Below are 24,587 nucleotides of genomic sequence, written 5' to 3'. Positions count from 1 at the left end.
TGGGGGTGTACCTTCCTCTGCAATTTTTTGGAATAGTTTCAGAAGGATAGGTATTAGCTCTTCTCTAAATGTTTGATACAATTCTCCTGTGAGGTCATCTGCTCATGGACTTTTGTTTGCTGGTAGTTGGGGTTTTGTTTGGTTTTTTTGTTTGTTTGTTTGTTTGTTTTTTCTTTTTGTCTTTTTGCCTTTTTTTAGGGCCACTCCCATGGCATATGGAGGTTCCCAGGCTAGGGGTAGAATTGGAGCTGTAGCCACCGGCCTACGCCAAAGCCACAGCAACACAGAATCCAAGCCACATCTGCAATCTACACCACAGCTCACAGCAACGCCAGATCCTTAACCCACCGAGCAAGGCCAGGGATGGAACCCGCAACCTCATGGTTCCTAATCAGATTCATTAACCACTGAGCCACAACAGGAACTCCGCTGGTAGTTTTTTAATCACAGTTTCAATTTCAGTACTTGTGATTGGTCCATTCATCTTTTATGTTTCATCTTGGTTTAGTCTTAGAAGTTTGTACTTTTCTAGGAATTTGTGCATTTCTTCCAGGTTGTCCATTTTATTGGCATATAGTGGCTTATAGTAATCTCTTATGATCCTTTGTATTTCTATGATGTCCATTATAACTTTTCCTTTTTCATTTCTAATTTTCATTTCTTTTTTTCTTGATGAGTCTGGCTAAGGGTTTATCAAATTTGTTGATCTTTTCAAAGAATAAGCTTTTAGTTTCATTGATCTTTGCTATTTTTTTTCATTTCTCTTTCATTTATTTCTTCTCTGATCTTCATGGTATCTTTCCTTCTACTAACTTTTGGTCTTGTCTGGTCTTCTGTCTCTACTGGCTTTAGGTTTAAAGTTAGGTTGTTTATTTGAGGTTTTTCTTGTTTCCTAAAGTAGACTTTATTGCTCTAAACTTCCCTCAGAACTGCTTTTGCTGCATCCCATAGGTTTTTGTTTTGTCTGTGTTGTCAATTGTTTCTAGGTACTTTCTAATTTACTCTTTGATTTCTTCAGTGATCAATTGGTTGCTTAATAATATGTTATTTAGTCTCCACGTGTTTGTATTTTCTGCACTTTTTTTTTAATGTTGTTGATTTCTAATTATATAGTGCTGTGGTCATAAAAGATGTTTGGTATGATTTCAATTTCCTTAAATTTAGCAAGGCTTGATTTGTGGCCCAGAATGTGACCTATCCTACAGAATGCTCTGTGTGCACTTGAGAAGAATGCGTATTCTGCTGCTTTTGGAATATTCTATAAATATCTATTAAGTCCACATGGTCCAATGTATCATTTAAGGCCTGTGTTTCCTTATTGATTTTCTGTCAGGATCTGTCCATTGCTGTAAGTGGAGTGCTCAAGTTCCCTACTATTATTATGTTTTTAGCAGTTGCCTTATATATTATGTGATCCTATGTTAGGTGCATATATAATTATAATTGTTTTATATTCTTCTTGGATTGATCTTTTGATCATTATGTAATAGCTTTCTTTTTCTCTTATAATATTCCTTATTTTAAGGTCTATTTTTTCTGATATGAGTATTCCCACAGCAGCTTTCTTTTTTTGTTGTTTTTTTGTTTGTTTGTTTGCCTTTTATGGCTACACTGTGGCATATGAAAGTATCCGTACTAGAGGTTGAATCTGAGCTGCAGATGCTAGCCACAGCCACAGCAACGTGGGATCCAAGCCACGTCTGTGACCTATACCACAGCTCAAGGTGATGTGATCCTTGACCTACTGAGTAAGGCTAGGGGTCATACCTGCATCCTCATGGATACTAATTGGATTTGTTTCCACTGTGCCACAATGGGAACTCCTACTCCAGATTATTTTGGTTTCCATTGCATGGAATATTTTCTTCCATCTTCTCACTTTCAATTTGTATGTTTCCCTAGAACTGACATGGTTCTCTTGAAGACAGTATACATATTCATCTTGTATTTGTATCCATTTGGTTAATCTGTGTCTTTTGATTGGGGCATTTAGTTCATTTACACTTAAGGTAATTATTGATACGTGCATTCTTATTGCTGTTTTATTAATTGTTTTGGATTTGTTTTTATTGGTCTTTTTTCTTACTTTCTTCTCTTGTTCTCTTCTCTTGTGGTTTGATGACTATCTTTAGTGCTCTATTTGGATTGCTTTTTCTTATTTGTGTGTATATCTATTATAGATGTTTGGTTTGCAGTTACCCTGAAGTTTAGATACAGGATAGTTTTAGGTTGTTGGTCTCTTAATTGCAAGTGCATCTCCAGTGTCCTGCATTTGTATCCTCTTATGGTTTCTGACTTTTGGTAGCATATTTGCTTATGGATAATTTCCTGCCTTTACCTATATGTATGGCTTTACTGATGAGGCTTGTCATTTGTAGTATTTTGTCTCTAGTTGTGGATTTTTCTTTTCTGCCTAGAGAAGTTTGCTCTACTATTTGTTGTAAAGCTGATTTAGTGGTGCTGACTTCTCTCAGCTTTGGCTTGTCCATAAAGCTTTTGATGTCTCCTTCAAATCTGAATGAGAGCCTTGCTGGGTAGAATAATTTTGGTTGGAGGTTTTATCCTCTCACCATTTTAAATATATCATCCCACTCCCTTCTGGTCTGCAGAGTTTCTGCTGAAAAATCTACAAATATTGGGGTTCTCTTCTATTTATTTTTTTCTTTTCCCTTGCTTTCAATATTTTCTCTTTAATTTTGGTCAGTTTGATTAACACACATCTCTGGGTGTTCCTCCTTGGGTTTATTTTATATGGTACTCTTACTTCCTGGATTTGAGTTAGTGATTCCTTTTCCATGTTAGGCAAGTTTTGGCTATTATCTCTTCAAATACTGTTTATGGCCCTTTCTCTTTTCTCTTCTGGCACCCCTATAATATGGATGCTGGTGCATTTAATGTTGTCCCAGAGTTCTCTTAGACTGTCTTCAGTTCTTTTCAATCTTTTTTCTCTTTTCTGTTCTGCATCAGTGATTTCCACTAGTTTGCCCTCCATGTCCCTTATTTGTTCTTCTGCCTGCTGTATTCTGCTGTTGGTTGCTTCTAGTGAATTTTTTATTTCAGTTATTGTGTATTGCATCTCCATTGCTTAAACCTTAAATCTTCTATTTCTTTGTTAAGTGTTTTTTATAATTTATCAATCTGTGCCTCCAATTTATTTCTAAGATCTTAAATCATCTTTACTATCATCAGTCTAAAGTCTTTTTTATTGAGGTTGGTAATCTCCAGATCACTTAGCTGTTTTTCTGGGGGGTTTTCTTGCACCCTTATCTGAGTCATAATTCTTTGCCTTTTCATTTTGTATAGATTTTTGGTGTGGTCTGCTCTTTTGCAGACACTGGAGTTATAGGCTCTCTTGCTTCTGATGTTTTTCCCCCTTGTGGCTAAAGTTGGTACAGGGGCTTGCTGTAGGTTTCCTGATGGGAGGGACTGGTGCCTGCCCACCGGTAGGTGGAGCTGATTTTTATCCCTTTGGTGGGTGAGGCTTTATCTCTGAGTGAGATTAGGGGTGGCTGTGTGCCTGGGGGGCTTTAGGCAGCCTGTTTGCTGATGGGTGGGGCTGATGGGTGGGGCTGCATTACCACCCACATAATTGTTTGGCCTCAGGCTGCTCAGCCCTGATAAATGGGGCCACATTTTTTCCAAAATTACCAACTCCAGAGGAGCATAAGCTGATGATTATTCCTGAGACCTTTGCCTCATGGAACTCCTGCACACAAGCTCCACTGGCCCTCAATGCTAAATGATCTGGGGGCTCCTTCCTTCTCCCAAGGCCAGATCCCTAGGCATTGAAACCTGACATGGAGCTCCAAACTTGCAGTCCCATAGGTAAGACTCAGTGATAGTTATTTTCCAACCTGTGGGTCACCCACCCAGCAGGTATGGGGTTGCTTACATCATGTATCTCCCATCTTACAGTTTTGATGTGGCCTCCTCTTTGTCTTCTGGTATAGAATTTTTTTTTGATAATTTGTGATCTATTTGGTTGAAGTTTTCTTAGCAGCTGGTTGTAATTTTCTTGTTTTTATAAGAGAAGGTGAGTTCTAGTCCTTCTACCCTGCCATCTTAATTCCATCTCTTCCTTGATCTTTTTTTTCTTTGTGCTTAATCTAGTTTCACTTGCTCCCAGTGGGATGTGCGCAATGGCCTCATGCCTGGTACTTCAGACCAGAGCTCTTGACCGAGTCTTAAGAAATTGGCCTACTGTGTGAGGCTAATTCACTTGTGACCCAGGAATTTAATGAATATGGCTCTTGGATATACAGTCAATAGAACACAAGAAATAGGTTTATGAAGACTTATGGGTAGGTTTGATATTACAAAACATGCTCAAGTTATTTTTAAGCGTTTTATTTTTTTGCCTCACCCAAGGCATGCAAAAGTTCCCGGGCCAGGGTTCAAACCAATGACACATCAGTGACAATGCTGAATCCTTAACCAGCTGATCCACCGGGAACTCCAAGAACAATTTCTACTGCCTGATTCAGAGATTAAATAACACACACACACACAAAGTCTGCTTTGACAATATAAAATACTTAATCTGGATTAATTATTAATTTGTAAATTATCAAATTAGCTATCGCATAGATTCAGGTGATTTTCCACATCAGAGTTAAGACCAGATGTTTCACATTCAAATGGTCTAATGCAAGACACTTCAAAATACTACATCATTTAAAATCATACATGACCAGGGCTGAAATTGAAAAATCAACTACCATTGTGATTTATGAATTCAAGATGAAATAACAAAGGATCTTTGCAATTGGTAACCACAGTTGTTCTGAGAGCTTATCTACAAAGAAACTTTTTTAAAAGAGTATCATTATTACTACATATGTAAATCAGTTGCATATGTCCAGAATTCATTGTTTTATTGAGTCTCATCTTCCTTCTGGGAACTGGCCCCCTCTTTACCAATGGTTAACAAAGGAATGGCTATTTTATATACTTTGACTCTGATCCACTAGTCACACAATCCATTTGTTGAAGAATCAGTGGCTGACCCAAGCTGAACTAATAAAAACACATTCAAGGAATTTTGAAACTGAAAGTGAAAAGCATAATTAGATATTCTAGGGAATAAACTGTAAAGTCATAAAACCTCAGCATCATCAGCAGTGATGTTTGGTATAATATGGTTTGGAAAATGTAATAAGAAATGATGAAGGATACATAGAAGGGTAGACAGAGACAAAAGACAAAGAGTCTTTATGGCTTTGGAATGTCTTATTTCCACTCAGTTGTTCTTAGTTATTTTAAATGATCCCGGTTTTTAACATTTCTACTGTTATTTAAGTTATTTTAAATTGGGAGCGGCAGCTTGTGCTAGTTAATACTTCAATAGTGATTCTTTCTGCCTTTCTCAGTAGCAGAAGTGGTATACAGAACTGTCACTGAAAAAAAAAAATTTCCCAGGTTTCCTTGAAGGTAGGTGTGAACCTATCGTTCCTTCTTCCTGCATTTTTCTGGGGATACTGTGGACATAATGGATGGCTACCAAAAAACACAAGGTAAAAACCATGCATTGAACTTGATGATGCAAACTATTAAATGGAAGCTGATTCCCTGTTATCTCTGGGGCAAATCCACCAACATTAGACTATTTGTTTCTATAAAAGATAAATAACTTCATTCTTATTAGGCAACTGTTATTTGCATTTTCCTATCTCACAATCTTAATCTTAACCAATAATACAGTGGTTTTCTGTCACTTGGAAACAAAAGAGTTGTAAATAATATATCACCTTATTTATTTATAATCACTAATGTTTTCTGTTTCTACTTTTCATATAAATAGATGTGATAGAAATTACTAATATTTTTTGCCATCTGTTAGTTAATATTTGCCATTTTACTTAAGCCAGAGTTCATTACCTCATTCCAAATTGAACCATCCTAAATCTGATTGCTTCTGACAGTAGTAAAGCATTTTGGTCTGTCAGCTATAAACTGAATTTGGATGCACCGAATGGATTATCTTTATTCTCTGCACAGTGATTCCTGCTAATATCAATTGAAGCACCCCATATTAACACTGGAACCTTATGTCCCAGTAAAATAGAAGATAGCCCTTGAAAAATTCTTTCACATGATGTGAAATGACTGTTTTTGCATAAGATTTGCACATTAAATAAAAAGTTAAAGTAAGCATAAGATATTACATTTATGTAGAAAAATAAAATGGAAACAGTCATCTTGCTTTCCTTTTCCCATTGTATGTTCATATTACTTACATCACTTTTTCTTTAAGGAGAAAACATTTAGTGGAGTTCCATATACCAAGTCCCTAGCTCCCAGCAATTTTCCATCTGTGTGTTATTTCATCTAATTAAATATTTATTGTTACTATTCCCTCAAAATTGATTTATATCATCATCTCTGTCTATATAATTGTATAGTTTGAAGAAACTTCTACACCTTTTACTAATAGTGAACATTCTCATCAATGAGAATATTTTCATAAATATGGAAGGTGTAGACAAAAGGTCATGTTGTTTGTCTAAGACAATATTGACTGAGAATTTTTTTTTGTCTTTTGTCTTTGCAGAGCCACACCCACAGCATATGGCTACAGCTTCCAGCCTATGCCACAGCAGCGCCAGATCCGGGCTGCATGTGTGACATACACCACAGATCACACCAATGCCAGATCCTTAACCCACGGAGCGAGGCCATGGATCAAACTTGCAACCTCATGGTTTCTAGTTGGATTCATTTCCACTGCACCATGATGGGAACTCCTGACTGGGAATTTTTGTTTCCCTGGAAATGCTATTAGAGCATCCAATTAAAAGAAAACCTGGTCAGCCATACAATGAGACACCAACATCAAATGCTTTCACTGACATGTGGAATCTGAAAAAAGGACAGACTGAACTTCTTTGCAGAACAGATGCTGACTCACAGACATTGAAAAACTTATGGTCTCCGGAGGAGACAGTTTGGGGGTGGGGGGATGTGCTTGGGCTGTGGGATGGAAATCCTGTGAAATCCGATTGTTATGATCATTATACAACTACAGATGTGATAAATTCATTTGAGTAATAAAAAAATGCTTAATTAAAATAAATAAAGAAATAAAATAAATATTCAAACAAAAAAACAAACAAACAAAAAAACCTGGACATTGACCATGTACATTTTAAAGAAAGCCTCCTTTAGCAGGGGGCACATACTCTCATTTAAGTTTTATCACAGGGCAGAATATCTGGTCCCATCACAAACTCCTTTTGCTCACAATGGTTGACTAAAATATTGAAAGCAGAGGGTAGACAGAAGGAGGAAAATAGAGGAGGTCTTCTCCAGTCTGCTGGTAAGTACAATTTTTTTATGAATAAAAATTCCTAAATAAGAAGAGTAGAACAGTGCTTTACTTTACTGGAAGCCAAATGAGGAGAGCTTTATGAGAATCATTTCCAGAGGTTAAATATTGCTTTAAGTAGATATTTGTTCTGTCCTCGCATCTAACTGGAGTGGGTATTGGTTGTAAAGGGAGAAAAAAACGAGACAAAACTTAAGAGAGATTATAGAGAGAGAATGAGAGAAAAGCTCTTAAACTGATATACTTAACAATTTGGTATAAAAAGTTGCTTGAGTTTTCTATTGGTTAACTAGGTACCTCAAGAAATACCTATAGACCATTTCACTGGCATCCTTCCTATAATGCTGCCTACTAGAAAATGGGAACTCATAAAAATAAAGACACAAAGGAGCATACTGTTGGTAGAAGGAAATAAGTAGTAGAATATATTTAGAAAGCTAGATCTTTCAAATCAGTGAACTGTAGAGGGAGGAGGCTAAGGAAGCTACTTTAAAGAACTCATTCATTCACCCTGAGAAAGCCAGAACATAAGGGATATATGTATGATGAGACAAAGATGTGTCTCCCCATCTCACCTCCAAGCTAAATGAACAATTTCTCCTATTTCTCATGCCCTGTGTAGTTTCTTCATTGCATCTGGGTAGGCCCTTTGTAACCAGTACAATATAGCAAAGTAACACGGAAAAAATTCTGAGTATCAGTCCTCCCTCGACTTCTTGGCATTGCTTTGGGGATGTCAAACCCCATATAAGAGCATTAAGTATCACAAGTCAGTCATGCTATAAGAAAGATTAAGCTAGATACTAAGCTAAAGAACATTCAGAGATTCCTTGCCACAGTTGTTCAAATTATATCAGTAGAGACCTCAGACAAACGAATAAAGAAGCCATCCTGAATTTTCCACCCCCAAAAGATGCTACATGGAGAAGAAACAAGGTATTCAGCAAAGACAAGAGCCAAGATTCCAGGTATGTAGCACTGACTGAATCAGTCATTTGACTGATTTCCTATCATTTGAGCCATTCTAGTTTAGGCCAGCATACCAGGGGTTACATATGAGCCACACCAATATTTTTTGCTCAAGTTGGTAGTCAAAAGAATTGTAAGCAAAATGAAATTATTGTTTTAAGACATTCAACTTTGAGTTGGGTTCTGGGGTTCCTTTTGTACTTGTTTTGTTTTGTTTTTTGTACTCAGCGGTATATAATGGAATCATATGACAAGATAGAGATAGCTTGTGAAAGATAATTAGCAAAGGAGTTCCCATTGTGGCTCAGTGGTAATAAACCCAACTAATATTCATGATGATGTGGGTTCAATCCCTGGCCTTGCTCAGTGGGTTAAGTACCCAACATTGCCATGAGCTGTGGTGTAGGTCACAGATGTTGCTTGGATCCCATGTTGCTGTAGCTGTGGAATAGGCCGGCAACTGCAGCTCTGATTCAACCACTAACCTGGGAACTTCCATATGCCACACAGGCAGCTCTAAAATGAAAAAAAAAAAAAAAAAAGAGCAGAGATTGCCTGCAACCATGCTGGTTACTATTTCATCCCTTTCCCCTTAAGCCACCAAACAAATATCATTCTAATAAGTAGTTTATAATACTTTATTTGCTATTGTCAAATGAATTTCAATTTAATTGCAAAAAAAGTCAAGAAAATGAAATATTTGACATGAAAGAATTTTATTAAGATCTTGAAAATTGGTGGTAAATAATGTTCATATGTTGCCACTACAGTTGCTAGATTCTCAAAACTACTTTTCAGGTCATAGCACCTTTCTTTCATGAATATTATCAACAAAACTTCAAGGGAAACTATGGTATATACCTATAATGTATCACTAATAATAATGAGTAAATACCAAACAAAGGTGAAACTGAATCAATACCAATATCTTTGGAAATATACACAGGGGGAAGAATGAACAAAATTAATAATTTATCAATAACAAATTATGTCTTTTAATACTTAAATTTTCCATTCTGTAATAAGTTTTTAAGTTATTAGGATTTTAATTCACCTTGGTGTAAAACTTTTCAATGTTATTTTGTGCTAAAATACTACTAATATGTATTTGCAGTGGTATTAGCCCCAGCAAATAGTTATGCAGGAAATTTTTTTATTGTGAGGGAGTATTTCATGCATGGAAGGATATTCACTATCTCTAGACAACTGCCAGCGGTACCCTACAGTTATTGTGATAGCCAACTAAAAGTGTCCATAAATTTCTATAAAGCTTACTGGCAGGTGTTAGCTGCCTTTTGAGAATGGTGGAGCTAGAGTCTATAAGGGGAGGTGTAACTGAATCCCAGAGGCAACCTACCATCCACTGAACCACACACATTTTTTCATACCAAGTTTCAGCAATGGGAAGAGAGGGCACTGCCATGCAGGTACACAGGTGAGGGAGGAGATAAGATCTAAATCAATTTTGAGTTTAGCATTTTAAACCATATTGACTATCATAACTGAACATGTAAACATATGAAACCTATTAAAATAAGAAATTCCACAAAGCACAATTAAAAGAAATGACTGAAGTATGTTTGTGTGTATGTGTGTGTAATTGCTCACTATATTGAAACTGCTCAAAATTAGTTATACTAGTATAAGCTTAATTATTAAAATAATAGTTTAATAAGAGATTACATGGGAATAGCACTAGATTCATTAGAGTCATTTTAGGCTCTTAATCTTGTGTTACAAGAAAATTTTGTATTTTAATCAATTACAGAGAGGACTACTACCAGTATTGACTTTATCAGGAGTTATAGGTATTTTATCTACTTATCACGCAGCAATTTCAATGAACTCTATCAAGCAGTCTTTACTATTGCTACATTGTAGATTAAAAACTTAGACCTGGAGAGGACATGCACTGTGCTCAGGATGGCATAACTAATAAAAAATTGATTAAGTTTGACATTAAAATTATTGTCTACTTGTCTAAAATGCCTGTCAAGTTGTTTCTCATGGTCAATTCCAAAATTTAAAGATACTTTTGTGTCTCTGAGGGAAATTACTCACATGACTAAAGGAGACCTGACAAAGTATTTCCTTTTTATTTTTATTTTTATTTTTTTGTCTTTTTGCCTTTTCTAGGGCCTCTCCCATGGCATATGGAAGTTCCCAGGCTAGGGGTCTAATCAGAGCTGTTGCTGCCAGCCTACACCAGAGCCACAGTTATGCAGGATCTGAGCCATGTCTGTGCGCTACACCACAGCTCACAGCAACACTGGATCCTTAACCCACTGAGCAAGGCCAGGGATTGAACCTGCAACCTCATGGTTCCTAGTCAGATTCATTAACCACTGAGCCACGACGGGAACTCCAACAAAATATTTCCTTTCCTGGTACGCTTTCAACATCTAATTTCAAAAATATAAAAACTAGTCCTAAACTGTTGGTTTGGGGGCCAAAGTTTAAATTTATTCCACTAAGCAATATGTAAATCCCATGTTAAAGCAGCCTACTGAAACAAAATCAGTCTACATGGAAGTAGATGTTGTTAAGAAAAAAATAACCAATACAATAAAGACAATTATGATTTAATCAAGGTGAAATATAATTCAGACACAACATTAATTCATTTTAATTGCCCCACATGCTCCACGTTAAATGGGTTCAGAGAAGACTATACTCCTACCAGAGGTGAAAGAAACATATAAAGGCATATGCAATCTTTTATGTGCAAAAATGATTATACAGCATAAATTATTTAATCAGTTTATATACATAATTAAGGGAGAAGTTATGGCCATGGATATAAAGAGACTTGACTTTAGCACTTACCATATTATTAGATGGCTTTCCATTGAAATAGAAATGCTTTCCTAAAGAAATAACCAATAGTTTTATATGGAAATCTATAAGGAAATTGCATTTGAAGAATGAGAGCACATGAAAAATAAATATAAAATAAATGTTTTTTTTTTCTTGAATAGTAACATTTTTTTCTCATTGGTATTAATGAAGTATTTACTATGGGAAGAAGAAATTCCTGCTACATGACTCAAATATTTGTTTTTATTTCAGTCTTCCTATAGTAAGAGAAAATTTCTCTCATCTTTTCAAGCTACAGTTTTCAAAAATTTTCCCTCTAGCTAAGCACAGTGGACCATAAATTTCACAGTAAATTTTTGATGATTTAAAGATGAAGACATGTATTCATGAATGAATTCTGAAACTCAGTGGAGTTTCAAGATAAAAAATTAATACACAGAAATCTGTTGCATTCATATACAGTAACAATAAAAGATCAAAAAGAGAAATTAAGGAAACAATCCCATTTACCATCACATCAGAAAGAAAAAAATGCCTCGGAATAAAGAGACCTAAATAGGTAAAAGACCTATACTCTGAAAACTATGAAATGCCCATAAAAAAATCTATCGAACTATCAAACACCAATAAAAAAAAATAGATGGAAAGAACTTCCATGCTCTTGGATTGGAAGAATCAATATTGTCAAAATGACTATACTAGCCAAACCAATCTACATATTCAATGCAGTCTCTATTAAATTACCAAAGGTATTTTTCACAGAACTAGAGCAAAAAAATTTTTTTTTAATTTGTATAGAAACACAAAATATCCCAAATAACCAAAGCAATCTTTAGAAAGAAAAACAGTTGAGGAATCAGGCTCCCCTACATCAGGCTATACCAAAAGTCACAGTCATCAAAACAATATGATACTGGCACAAAAACAGAAATATAGATCAGTGGAACAGGATAGAAAGCCCAGAAGTAAACCCACACACCTATGGTCAAATATTCTATGACAAAGAAAGAAAGAACATACAATGGAGGAAAGACAGTCTCTTCAATAAATAGTACTGGGAAAACGACAGCTACATGCAAAAGAATGAAATTGGAACACTCTAACACCATACACCAAAATAAATTCAAAATGGATTAAAGACATAAATATGTGACCAGACACTATAAAACTCCTAGAAGAAAGAAAACATATGCAAAATACTCTCTGCCATAAATCATAGCATTACCTTTTTATACCCACTACCAAGAGTAATGAAAATAAATTAAAAATAAACAAATGGAACCTAATTAAACCTAAAAGGAAGCCATTAATAGATAACCCATAGGATTATCAAAGGATAACCTTTGAAAATGAAGAAAACTGATGAATGATTAACCTCCAAAATATACAAACACCTCATGCAGCTTTATAAAATCAAAAACTAATAACACATTTTTTTTAAATGGGCAGAATGGAGTTTCCATGGTGGCTCAGAAGTTTAAGAACACAATTTTCTCTCGATGAGGATGCAGGTTCAATCCTTGGCCTTGCTCAGTGGGTTAAAATTCCATCATTGCCACAACTGTGGCAGTTTACAGATGTGCCTCAGATCTGATGTTGCCATCGCTGGAGTGTAGGACCAGGCTGCAGCTCCAATTCAATTCCTAGCCTAGGAACATTCATATCCAAGAGGTGCAGCCTTAACAAAAGAGGGAGGCAGAATGCCAGGAGATCTAAAGAAGACATATAGGTGGCCAAGAGGCAAATGAAAAATCCTCAGCATCACTATTAGAGAAATGCAAATCAAAACCATCACCTTATACCAGTCAGAATGGCCATCATCAAAAAGCCTACAAACAATAAATGCTACAGAAGGAGTGGAGAAAAGGGAACCCAATTTCACTGTTGGTGGGAATATAAATTGGTGCATCTACTATGGATAATAGTCTGGAATTTCCTTCAAAAAGAGGTTGGATTAAGATGGCAGAGGAGTAAGATATGGTGCTCACCTCCCACAAACACATTAAAAAAAATCATCTACATTTAGAATGATTTGCACAGAACATCTATTAAATGTTGGCAGAAGACCTTAACTCTCCAAAAAGGGCAAGAAATATTCCAATAACTGGGTAGAAAAAAAGGGGGAGAAAAAGAGAGAGAGAGAGAGGAATCAGGTTAGGACTAGCACTCCTGAGAGGGAGCTGAGAAAGAGGAAAGGAACTCACACCATGGGAAGCCACCTAACTGACAGGGAGAGGAACCAAGATGGAGGGACATCAAAGCCTCAGAGAAAAGTGAAGCAGATGGACTGAGGAGAGCAAAGCAGACAGAGAACCACACAGACCATAGGTACAAACTCCCAGGACACCATACATAGCCTGAGACACTCAGAAGGGGGGTTGGGCACTGAGACTCAGGCTCTGGAGGTCAGATCCAGGGAGAGGACTAGGGTTGGCTATGTGGATCACTGCACCATGGGCTGGGGAGTGGAGCACCATAGGAGGAGATCTGGGCCATAGGAGAAGCAAGCCACTATTGTTTGGGAAGGCAAGAGGAGACTGTCATAGGAATATCTTTCTCTGCACATTCATGGACTCTCCAATGGCAAGGATATGAGTGACAAGGCACCATTTGTGCAGGGCCCATTTGTGCAGGCTATGGGTGTTGACACCTCTTGCACAGGCTAAGCATGACAGCACACCTCTTGCACAGTCTACAGGCAGCAGGGACAAAACACCTCTGTCATCTCAGACTCCAGAGGTGGGAATAGCCTGCCACCACTAGGGTTCCATGAATAGGCACCACCTGTGCCCCAGTCACCTCAGAGGTGGGCACATAGGAGGCCACTGCAACCAAGAACCACCCACTGTTGCCCTCACTCCCCTGGGAATGCACAGTCCCTGCTGCTGCCACTGCCAAACAATCCAGGCATTTCCTACACCTGCCTGAAAGTAACTGATACTTCCCAGGGCCCTGCCACTAGGAGCAGCCTGCGTCATCTTCATGTAGGTCCTTGCCACTGTCAGGGTCCCAGTAATCAGCCACTGGCTACTAGACCCACCCATTCCCTCTACCTCACTGGAAGCATACACAGCACCTTATCAAGGGGATAACAGCCTGCACACCCTGAGGAAAGAGAGAGCAAGCCTTCAAATCAAAATGAGCCCTCATGCAAAAAAAAAAATAGTAAGCCTTCACAAAATACCCAGGTGTGTTCTTACATATAAATAACCCTCTCAGACTACAATAGTTGTTTTCCCTAAATTCACAGAATAAGAAAAATATAAGCAAAATCAAGCAGCTCAGGAACCATTCCCAGTTAAAAGAACAGGAGGATTCACCTGAAGGAGCAAACAATGAAACAGAACTCTTCAGTCTAACAGGCACCAAGTTCTAAAAGAAGATAGTGAAAATACTGAAGGAATTAAGAGCAAATATAAAGAATTAAGAGCAGATATGAACAGTAATGCAGATGACTTTAGAAAAGAACTAGAAAATATAAGGAGGAACCAAGAAAAATTAGAAAATTCATTTGCAGAGACATAAGATGAGTTAAAGGCACTGAAGAGCAGAATGCATAAAGCAGAGGAAGGAATTACTGACTTGGAAGATAGAATAATGAAAATCACAGAAAACCAAATGAAAAGAACAAAAAAGCAATATAAAAGACTTATAACATAAAGTGGGCCAACCTATGCACAATAGGGAGTACAGACGGAGAAGAAAAAGAAAAGGAGATTAAAAATATATTTGAAGAAATTATGGCTGAAAATTTTCCAAATAAAAAGGAAACAGATATCAAGATATAGGAAGCATAGAGGGCCTCAAACAAGTTGAAACCAAACAGGACCACACCAAGACAGACTATAATAAAAATAGCAAAAGTTAAAGAGAGGGTTCTAAAGCCAGCAAGAGAAAAACAAAGAGTTAATCTTAAGGGAACCCCCCCATAAGGTTATCAACTGGTTTCTCTACAGAAACACTACAGGCCAGAAGAGAGTAGCAAGATATATTCAAAATTCTAAAAGGGAAAAATTTGAAGGCTTGAATATTCTACTCAACAAGGATATCATTTAAAATAGAAGGAGAAACAAAGAGTTTCTCCAAAAAGCAAAAACTAAAAGAATACAGCAATACTAAACCCATTCTAAAAGAAATACTGAAAGGGCCGCTCTAAATAAAAAAAAAGGAAGAAGAAATAGGATGGAATAAATCACAACTGGAAAGTATTCACTTAAATAAGCCAATGTATGCATCTAAAAGGAACAAAAAAAAAACCTACTGTAAAAGCAACAATAAACACAAGGAACAGCTAAAGGATAAAAATGAAGATGATCAAAAGGGACATCAAATCATAAAATGCAGAGAAGGAAAGTAAGAAAATCTAGACTTTTTTTTAAGAATGTGTTTGAGCATATATGACTATCAGGCTAAAGCATGAAGGTATAGGAAGGGCTTAACATACTCGAAAAACAAGGCAACCACAAATAAAAAACAAACAATATATTCACAAAAACTAAAAAGAAGAGGACACAGCATAAAATAAAAGGAAATCATCCAACCAAAAAAGAAAGGAACAAAGGAGAAACATACAATCAACTGAAAAACAAGATTTAAAATGGCAACAAATACATATTTATCAATAATTACCTTAAATGTCACTAGACTGAATGCTCCAATCAAAAGACATAAAGTGGCAGACTGGATAAAATAAAAAAAGAGCCTAAATTAAAACATGCTGACTACAAGAGACCCACCTTAGGGCAAAGGACGCATATAAATTGAAAGTGAGAGGGTGGAAAAAGATGTTTCATGTGAATGGTAAAGACAAGAAAGCAGGAGTTGCTATACTCATGTCAGACTAAATAGACTTTATTTTAATAACCCATATGGGAAAATAATCTGAAAAGGAAAGGATATATGTATGTATAACTAATTCACTTTGTTGTATACCTAAGACTAGCATAATATTCTAAGTCAACTGTATTCCAGTAAAATAATAAAATACAGATGAAGAGATACTAAATAACTATAGATACTGAATATTAAAATAATTACCATTTCAAAGTTAAGTGATGACAGTCATCACACAGGCTATCGAAGAGAAAGCTATCAAAAGAACAATATTCCCAAATAATCATATTTCAAGGGTTAGGCTCATCCATTCCTCCTTTTTTCTACTTTACAATTTTATTCTTCTAATTGTGTCCCTCATTTGCTTCACTGCAGCCCACCTATCTCTCATATTCCCCACTTTAGAATTAAGGCATATTTTGAAGTTAGAAACAGTATCAATGTAAGTTTAATCATCACTGTTTATTTTATACTCTATAAGGATTGGAGTATCACAGATTTAAAATAGCACTGTTTGAGAAACCCTGATGATGGTTCCTTGATGGTCATTTGAAAAAAGAGTTAGAAAAGTCCTCCTCATAGTTATTTAGACACTGCAAGTACTGGAAAAAATAAAACTACACATTAAACGAGACAAAAGAAAACAGAACAATCAGAAGTGTAGAACTCACAAAGAAAGAGCTCTCTGAGGGAACAATTAGTAAGAAAACAATCCAATTAAAAATTGATTCAAAGACCTTAGAACACGCCTCACCAAAGAAGACATACAGACGACCAATAAGCATGTGAAAAGATGTAACACATCATATATCATCAAACAAATGCAAATTAAAATAACATTGAGATACTACTATATGCTTATTAGAATGGTGAAAACTCCAGAACACAGCTAAGACCAAATGCTAGCTAGGATACATAGCAAAGAAGAAATCTCATTTGTTGCTGGTGAAAACGGAAAATGGTACAGCTACACTGGAGGACAATTTGGTAGTTACTTACAAAACTAAACAGATTTTTATTATATGATTCAGCAACTGTTCCCCTTAGTATTTACCCCAAGTAGTTGAAAATATATGGCTAAATAAAAACCTATGCAAAGTCATTTATAGTAGCTTTATTCATAATTGCCAAAACGTGTAAGTAACCAAGAGGTACTTCAGTAGGTGAATGGGTAAATAAACTGGGCTCCATCCAGGCAATGGAATATCATCCAATGCTAAAAAGGAATGATCTATCAAGCCATAAAAAGACAGGAAGGAAGTTCCTGTCGTGGCGCAGTGGTTAACGAATCCGACTAGGAACCATGAGGTTGCGGGTTCGGTCCCTGCCCTTGCTCAGTGGGTTAACGATCCAGCGTTGCCGTGAGCTGTGGTGTAGGTTGCAGACGCGGCTCGGATCCCGCGTTGCTGTGGCTCTGGCGTAGGCTGGTGGCTACAGCTCCGATTCAACCCCTAGCTTGGGAACCTCCATATGCCGTGGGAGCGGCCCAAGAAATAGCAACAACAACAAAACAACAACAACAAAAGACAAAAGACAAAAAAAAAAAGACAGGAAGGAAGCTTAAGTGCATATTACTAAGTAAAAGAGGATAATCTGAAAAGGCTAACTACTATATGAATTCCACTATATGGCATTCTAGAAAGAAAAACTATGGAGACAGTTTGCCAAGATTCGGGAGAATGAAAAGAATAGGTGGAAAACAGGATTTTTAGGGTAGTAAAAATATGCTTTATGATAACACAATGATAGATACACATCTTTTCATTTGTCCAAACCCATAAAATTTGCAATACCATGTGTGAACCTCAATGTGAACTATGGATTTTGGGTGATCGTGATGGCTGCAGGTTTATCAGTTGTAGCAAAAATACCACAATAGGGGGGATGTGGATAATGAGGGAGGCTATATATGTGTGTGGGGGTGTAGAGTATATGGGATGTGTTTATGTATTACTCTTAATTTTGCTGTGAATTTAAAGCTTCTCTAAAAATTAAGGTCTTAAAAGTATAAATATGTGGGAAATATAAAAGAACACATTGTAAAAATATTAAGGAAGAGGAAGCAGAGGAAGAGAAAATGAGGATTAAGAAGAGGAGAAGAGTAAGAAGGGAGGAAGAAAAGAAGGCAAGGAGAAAAGGATTAATAAGAAAAGATATTTAATTTCAAAGTTACTAGAAGAAAAACATTAATAAAAATATAGTGCCATAAAAAGGAGAAAGTAAAATGAACAAAGCAATGTTGAGGGGAAAAAAGGCAAAGGAAAACTTTGGTTTATCTCATAGAAACAATATTTAGCAGTTCCCATTGTGATTCAGTGGAAACAAACCCAGTTAGCATCCATGAGGATGCGGGTTCAATCCCTGAACTTGCTAAGTGGGTTAAGGATCTGGCATTGCCATGGGCTGTGGTGTGGTTCACAGATGCATGGGTTGGATCTGGTATTGCTGTGGCTGTGGCTTAGGGTGGCAACTGCAGCTCCAATTCGACCCCTAGCATGGGAAATTTCATATGCCATGGATGGGGCTCTAAAAAATAAAAGAGACAATATTTAAATCCTCTCAAATATAAAAAAATTAAATATTGATTTAACCAAACACTAATATAACCCTTTCCTTCAGGATACTGAGTGCATAACTGTTCTTTTTCTTTTTGCTAACCTCCTCCCACAAAAGGAAACCACTGCCTCCCATCATCTGCCATCCATTTACCTGATTACTGAAATCCAGTTAAATGTATTGTGAATTGATCAGAATTCATGCCTACAAATTTTTCACCCTCAGGCTATCCTAAGCCTCCAACAGTTCATCAAAAGTAGCATATAAGTGTTCCTACTAGTTTACAGTTCATTTGGTTTCTGCTTCAGGAAAGTGTCAGATCTCACTGTTTGGATTCAATTTGCACACTAGAATTCAGGGTGGTAGTTTGACTTGTTACTTCAATTCTCTGATGAAAAGTCACCAACTTTCACTTTGCCTAGATTTCTTAAGTTAAGGATTGCAGTGATATCCTCCACTGAAGCTTAAACAGACAGTCCCTTTATTTCTTTTTTTATTCATGAATTAGCTGAGAGTTCCACTATAAAATGTAAATATCTTTCCAATATAAAAATTTATTTTTTGTAAATCAGGTGGATATTTTTATGATAATGTTCTATGAAAACTAACCAAAAAAACATTAATATTATATTGTTTTGGAGATTAAAAACATTTATTTTTTCTTTCCTTTTCCAATTTTAAAAAACTCAAAGAGAATTTGGGGGTTAAGATGTAGATAGATTTTTTTCTCTCTCTCCCCCATTGTCCTCTTTTTCCTGACTCATGAGGCTCACAGAATAATTCATTGCGATGCTTCTGAACATTCCCTCTTTTCATCCCTTATGTATTAATCTGTTTTTCTCCGATTTAGAATTGTTTCTTTCTAATTTTTATCTTAGAGTTCTGCCAGAAATCTGTGGATATTCTTAGACCTGCTGTTGTTATTAACAATGGAAATATTTTTATTTGTCAGGTAAAACTTCAACTAGGATAAATGTTAGATGAGTTAAGGAGAACAGAGAAATAGCAAGATAAGCTAGTGTAGTAAATCCTAAAACATGTAACGTTAGAACTGGATGGAACCTTAGAGATAGTCCAATTCTCTCAGCTTAAATATGAGCCTAGGAAGAATAAATGACTCACTGTTCCCATCATTACATTAAAAACACTTACTTGATCTGTAACTTAACATTCATCATTTTCCTATGAATTTGCATCTGTCTTGAAAATGTTTTTCCTCATCCAAAATAAAAATCATGCAATACAGCTTTAAAAGTATTCCGCATACAGGATAGCTTGAAACAATCTAGTAGGTGTGTTTGGTTGCTTTTGTAGTTCTGCTTGTGAAAATTTAAATATAAAATTGTTGTCAAATAAGATAAGCTGGGTTGCAATTATAAAATACATGTAAGCTATTTTGTTTTTATTTTCACTTCAATGTTTGTTTCCTTTGCATTATTTCCTTAAAAAAAAAAAAAGCTGGTAAAAGCATATGTGTTGGATTACTTTATCTGAAGTAATCGAGACATGTAGCAAGCTTAACAATCAAACATAATCAACATAAAAAAAACCTTCTATTTTCATTTAATGAATTAAAATGGGTTGTTTTACCTAAACTGAAATTAAATTAGATTCTGATCATTCTGTTGTTTATACTTTAATCAAATCATGAAAATTGTTGTTTTTATTCTGTCTATTGAAAGTTAAAAAATATATCGTGGGACTATTTGAATCTACAGAAATATTTAGATATCATTGTTTTTGTTGTTCCTCTGTTATTTCAGCTAGAGAAGATCATCCGTTCAAGAATTACAAAACACTCATGTGTCTAATTAGACACATGTTCTCCTGTCCATTAGATCATATTCCACAATGACAGAACCTTACTTTATCCTTTTCTCTTGTAAATGTGTCAGAAACTGCAAAAATAGAGTAATGGTAAATATAAATCACTCAAATGGCTACATTCAATGGGTACCTTTTGAGAGAATTACCAAAACTTCAGACATTTTTTTCCTTATAAGGACAGGGTCTGTGTCTTACCTGTTTTTCACAGGACCTATACACAATGCCGTTGAAAGGAGATGTCAAGAAATAATTCCAGAACACATGGGCAAGTAAAGAAACTGGACTATTCTTCAGACTTGAACTAAATAAAAATTGACTCATTACTAGCCATTCCCTAAATATTTCTAATCCCTATGTTAGTAAAGATTATAAAAATTAAAATCAATATACAAAAATCAGTTTTATCATTTGCTTTTTATTTTCTTTTTGGAAAATTTCAGTAATTAGCATAACTTCTAAAGCACAGGTTCACACCTGTGTTAAAAAAAAAAAAGGAAAATAAAGAAAAAAAGAAGGAATTTGACTCCTGAACGATCTTCCTGTTTATATCCAACTTTAAAACTTGAAAATTAATTTCAGTGATTATGCATTCTTTATGTTTTCTAGTCCATGCATTACTATAATTTAATTATCTGATTAAAAATATTTTATACAATTAACAATTTTACTTACCAAAATAGAGAAGGGGTAAAGAAATGTAGTCTACATTTTTACCCTTGAGAAATAAATCAAAGCACTGAGATAAATATTTTAAAGCAAAAAAAAGGGTATCATATTTAAATAGCTGTCACAATTTAGGACTTAAGAGGTGCAAGCACCACATGAAGTGGAAATTTGTAAATTGTGGAAATAACTGTGTCTTTTGCCCTAGGTTTTTTTGAAAAGGTATATAATAAAAATGTTACACTGTCCTGACCTTTCATTACTAAGATCTGGTTGTATTTCCTCTTCAGTCTCAGGAATGGGACATAAATCACTCTCCATGGTATTTTGCATGGTCTGCCATGCAGGCAGCCAACTTTTACAGATGCCCTTCCTGGCTTCAAAAAGCAGAAGCCTGCGGGTAGCAGAAAATGCCAGGTTTCTTCTCACGCCTGAGAAGGTTCTGTTTGCTGTAGAAGAAACCTGTGCACTGTGATAAATGCCACTATGACGAGTCAGCATGGTGGACAGTTTAACTCCATGACCTTCTGCAGGTAGACAGCCTCCCCCGTAGATTGTCTTTGACACAACCTATAACATGGAATGTCAACACCAGTCTAGTAAGTGGGATCTGTATTCATTTTGCTGTGAAACAACAGCTTCTCAGTGTGGCGCTCAGGTGCCACACATTCTCCAAGATTATTTCTTATACTGCATTCTTTCTTTGTTAGTCATGTACGCATGAAAACTTCATCAATGAGTTTTCATTGGCTTGACTTTATTCTGCTATTTTACATTTCATATGGGTCAAGATCTAGGACTCAGTTTCTAGAATCAGTTTATGAAAAAATATAAGTTTTGTCATTATATTTCCTATCTTCATAGCCACTGGAACAGCTCCTGATCCCATTACTGTGACTTATTCAGTTGGAATAACTTAATCCTACTTATCCAACTCAACTGACATGTGAAGACAAAAAAGAGAAGTCACCCTGTGGGAAGTTATGGGTCAAATTTAGCCCTTGTAAAAAACAGTTTATATTATTTTTCCCTAAGAAACAAATCTACTTGTCTTTGAAGCATTTTTTTTCTTTTTATTTATTTTGCCTGATTTTTTGCTCTTTGAAGTGTTCTAGAACATTTTTTTCTTAAAATTACAGAAGGTTCTATTCATTTCATAAAGTTTTAGTATGCAAGGTATTATATTACAAAACACTATTCCCTTTTAATTACTGACTTACATAAGATTGTGGATTTATATACAAAAGTCTAGTCTAAATCAGAAAAATATGTTTCAGAATGACCACACAAGAAGCCAATACAGAATCATAAATGTGGAGTTCCCAGTGTGGCTCAGCAGATTAAGAACCCTTTTGTCCCCATGAGGGTGAGGGTTTGCTCACTGGCCTCGCTCAGTGGATTAAGGATCCAGCATTACCATGAGCAGCAGCATAGGTTGCAGATGCAGCTGGGATTCTGTCTTGCTATGTCTGTGGCATAGGGTGGCAGCTGCAACTCCAACTCAACTCCTAGCCTGGGAACTTCCATATACTGCAGGTGCAGCTGTAAAAAACAAAACAAAACAAAACAAAAAAACACACACACAAAACAAAAAAAAACACAGAACTAACTAACATGCCACATTTTCTCATCTTACTTTCCTCATTTCTTGCCTTTCACTTACTACATCCCCAGCCCTTTTATTGTCATATATAAAGCAAGTTATTGTCTGCAGAACAGAGAGGTTACTAGCTCTATGTCCAACGCTGTGTGATAGGGGTTGGCAAACTACATTCTATGGTCCAAATTTAATGTGCCACTAATTTAATTAAAGAAAGTGTTACTAGAACAGAGCCATGTTCATTCATTGACAGACTGTCTTTGATTTCTTTAAATCTACAGATTCTTTTCACCTGTTGAATAAATGCAAGAGAGTCTATCCGACCCACAAAACCTAAAAAATGTATTGTCTGGTCCTTCACAGACAAAATCTGCCCATCTTTGATCTAAAGTTCTGCTCTCAATCACTAAGTAGCTGGGTATCCTTGGTGAGCCATTTAGTATTTCTTGTGCTTTAAAAATAAGAAAGTTGAGGAGTTCTTGCTGTGGCACAACAGCATCACTGTCCTCTCTGGAGGGCTAGGACCTGGTCCCATATAACATGTTAAGGATCTGGTGTTGCCACTGCTGTGGCATAGGTCACAACTGCTGCTGGGATCTAATCCCTGGTCCAGGAACTCCATATGCCATGGGGCAGCAAAAAAGAAAAAAAAATAGTAAGTTTGAACTAACCAGTTTCTCCAAACTAATGGGATTTATTCAAGTTTGCACAATTGGCAAGTGCTATAGTCCAGACTAAATCTTGTGCTTCTGAGTTCTCTCCAGCATATTGTGCACTTATTTATATGTTACAATTTACTTTGTATAATTAATTCCATTGCATTAATTTAGCTCACGGTCATTATCTAGGAATTTGAGATGCTTGGAAGAAAGATAGTTAAGCTGTAGCATGAAGAATAAATAAGAACTAAATATGAAATGATTATGAGGAGAAAAGGGACATGAGCAAAGTCTTTTTCCAGAAAAAAACATTTTTATCAATTCTGCAAGTGCCTTATTTTTCAAGATGTCTCACAATTTTATGAAATATTAACAAAGATAAAATATAATAATTCAATTGGATAAACCCTTATTGTAAAATGCATGCTGATTTCAGAATCTTGAAAACAGTAATCTGGGGAAAAAAAACACTATTAGTGAAATATAATGTTACAGTATATCTGGGAAAACCAATGCGGTTGCAGAATAAGGACTAAAAGTATCCTTAATATAGGAAGAGATAAGATGGAGCTCACTTTTTGCAAAATTTTTCTAAGTTTAGGTGATTACAGCAGAGGGACTTATAAGAACATAAACAGAAAAATTGGCTTTAGGTAGGAAGACATTCTTTCTCTTTCCTAATAGGAGTGTTGGAAGAGAGAATATGTTTATGTGTTGGTATGGGTTGAGGGTCAGAGTATGGACTGGAAGAGAAATTGCTGCCTTATAGTGTATATTTTCTCTGAAGTATGGTGTAATAATATAATGAAAAATTCGATAAAACTGGAAAAGATTTAAAATCTTGTGGCACAGAGTTGGAAATCAAGACAACTAGGGCATTTTATTAGGATATGTGAAGTATTATGGTATCTAGGTGAATTTGGTAATCTGGGAATCTCTTGGTCTAGATATGCTGTGTTGAGTACATGGTACATACACAATGTAACATAACTGCAACACAGGTAGTCTCAATGATTTTTATATCTAAGGATGTTAAATGTGACACTTTCTTTTTCTTAAGGTCTGAGGAATAAAATTTATTACCATGCAGTTCCAGACTCTAGAGACAAACCATGAAGATCTTGCAAAAACTGATACAAATTTATTTTAGTAGCATTAGTTCATCAAACAACACTAAAAATAACTACATGAACTTTAAAAAGTAAAAGAAAGAAGAAGAGAAGGAGAGAAAGGAAGAAGGAAGGAAAAAGAAAAGAATGGAAATGAAGAGGAAAAGAGAAAGAAAGAAAAAGGATTTCATTGGGAAATATGGAGATTGAAGGTAATGTCTTTGGTAGGT

This window comes from Phacochoerus africanus, chromosome 4, assembly GCF_016906955.1.
Source record: "Phacochoerus africanus isolate WHEZ1 chromosome 4, ROS_Pafr_v1, whole genome shotgun sequence".
Lineage (NCBI taxonomy): Eukaryota > Metazoa > Chordata > Mammalia > Artiodactyla > Suidae > Phacochoerus > Phacochoerus africanus.
Note: the sequence above shows the minus strand (reverse complement) of the source record.